The sequence below is a fragment of the Cryptomeria japonica genome, chromosome 3, assembly GCF_030272615.1.
Source record: "Cryptomeria japonica chromosome 3, Sugi_1.0, whole genome shotgun sequence".
Taxonomy (NCBI): Eukaryota; Viridiplantae; Streptophyta; class Pinopsida; order Cupressales; family Cupressaceae; genus Cryptomeria; species Cryptomeria japonica.
The window spans coordinates 790,832,181-790,834,669 of record NC_081407.1 but is presented as its reverse complement, the minus strand read 5'-3'; positions in this window follow the sequence as shown (position 1 = coordinate 790,834,669).

Genomic DNA, 2,489 nt, shown 5'->3' with positions numbered 1-2,489 from the left:
CAGTTCCTCACTAACCAACTGCGTCCCAAGGTCTATGATAAAATTCCTTCCTCCATTCTCCATAGACAGAGTTTTCTTCTTCCAGTTGTGGGTGGCCTTGGCTGCCACCAGCCACCCTCTCCCTAAGATCGCATCATACCCTTTTTTCTTTAGTGGGATTACCATGAAGTCTAGTATGAAGGGTTGCGTCCCGATGGTAACTTGTTGGCCCATCAGTGTCCTGATGGGTTTGATTTCATGTTGATCTGCTCCCAGCAGATTGAATGTAGATGGCCACAACGTCAGCTTCCCCAGCTTCCGCCATGTTTCTTCTGGAAGAACATTCACTCCTGATCCACCATTGACGATGGTATCGGTTAGAATGGTGCCAAGGATACCCATCTCCACAATGGTCGGGTTCCTTCCAGTGTTAACTACTAGCAGCATGGGGTCTATTGCAGACCCCCCAGGAACATCTATGCGGTGGTTGGTATTGGTGCGTGGTTGGGAGAGATTATTTAGCAACGCCATTCGTAATTGAGGCATCATCTGGAGGAGGTCGTGTACCTTCATAAGCACCTCCAGTTTTAAATTTTGATTTAGTATAGCCTCCTCCACCTCCGGTCAACTTGAAGTACCCGTCGTACTCTTCGTCTTTGCCCTTTCTCATATCTCTTTCTCAATTTCTTCCTGTGCTTCCCGTACCCTTCGCTTCTCCGTCTCCAGGTCTGGGCACATTGCTTGTCTGGCTTGGGTGCGGGTTACGGCCAACACTTCCTCTTCTTTGGTTTCCTTGATATTGAGAAAGTTGACATTGAACTTCGAGCAAGTGGCGTCTTCGTGGTCTCCCGGTCTGCACCATTTGCACAAATATTGTGTGGCCTCTCCCTTCGGGCAGTCTCGAGCGAAGTGCCCCCACTGGTTGCACGCTCTGTATTGTATCATCGGTCGGCCTTTGGAGTCGTATTGGATCTGGCTCCTTGTATTGTTATTGTTGTTATTATTGTTTCGTCCTCCCCACCGGTTATCTCGGTAGCCTCCTGATGTTGCATTGTCGTTCGCCTGGGAGTTGTCATACTGCCCGATGTAGTTGGTTGTTCCTGCATAAGCAATACTTGTTGGTTTCGTGTTTTCATGTTGTAGGGGCATTCCCTAGTGGGATGCCCCATCAACTGGCACATATCACAATAGGCCTTCTTTGGGCAGGAGCCTTTCGTGTGGTCGTATGTCTTACATTCCGTGCACCAAAGCTCCCCTTCGTCGGTCTTGCTCGGACCTCCCTTCATAACCTTCAGCTCTTTCATCATCCTCAGCATGTCCTTCTGCAAGGCTTGCACCTTTTTGTCGAACTTGCCATCGTTGTTTCTTCCCTCGGAAGAGTCATCATCCTCGGACGAGCTATCCTTCTTCTTTTTCTTCTTGGATGTCTTGGTCTCACTCTCGAGATCCATCACTCTATTATATGCATCTTCGTACGAGGTTGGTAGAACAATTTTCATCTTCTTCCGGAGGGAGTGTTTCAGTCCCTCCACGAACCATCTCTTTTTCAACCCATCCGCTAGTTGACTCTCTATTTTCCCCAACAGTTCCTTGAGTCGCCGACTATAGGCTTAGACCCTCTCATTCTTGTTCTGCTTTCTGCCATATATTTCGGCTACTATTTCATTGTTGTCTCTGAGGAGGCAAAACTCTATCTCAAACTCCTTCTTCAGGTTGGGCCATGTGCCGACTTTGGCCTTATCCATATTGGAGTACCAGTCGATGGCCACTCCCCTTAAGGTTGTTGAAAATTGTGTTACCCATTTGTCCTAGTCGGTAACATCGTTTGCTAACCATATGGTTTCACAAGTGCGGCAATGGCGGATAGGATCTTCCTTCTCATCGTCGTTGAACTTCAGCAGCTTCTGCTTACTTGTCATCCCACCGTTGGGTCTCACTCCTCTGGTGCCTTGAGTGCTTGTACTTGGTGATCCTCTGCCTCCACCTCCTACACCTAACCCTCCACTCGTGGGTCCTCCGGAGAAGGTTGTTGACCCCGAACCAAACAAATTGCCTCTCGTACAGTACCCTTGTGCTCCCCCAGCACCGTTGGTCGTACCATCGCCTTTGGTCGTCTCCCTCCGGTTGTCCTCCAAAATGGACAAGTTCTTTAGTAGGTCTCTGGTAGCGTCGATCAGGTTTAGACTTCGCCTTGTTTGTTCCACCAACTCTTCGCGACTTCTTACCCTACGGTGGTATTCTGGTGAACTGTAGAGTTCTCTTTTGACACCCTCCGTGACTTCTAGGTTCTCTTTGGGCAGCCCTATAACAGTGTAGAGAGTGTAATTCTCTCCATCTATCTCTGCCTCTGCAACCTCCATGACTCCTAGGTTCCCTTCGGGCAACCCTACAACAATGTAGAGAGTGTAATTCTCTCTATCTATCTCTGCCTCCGCAACCTCCTGGGTTCCCTTCGAGCAACCCCTCGGTCGGTCATCCCTCGACAAGCTACCTTAGCCTACGCCTTCATT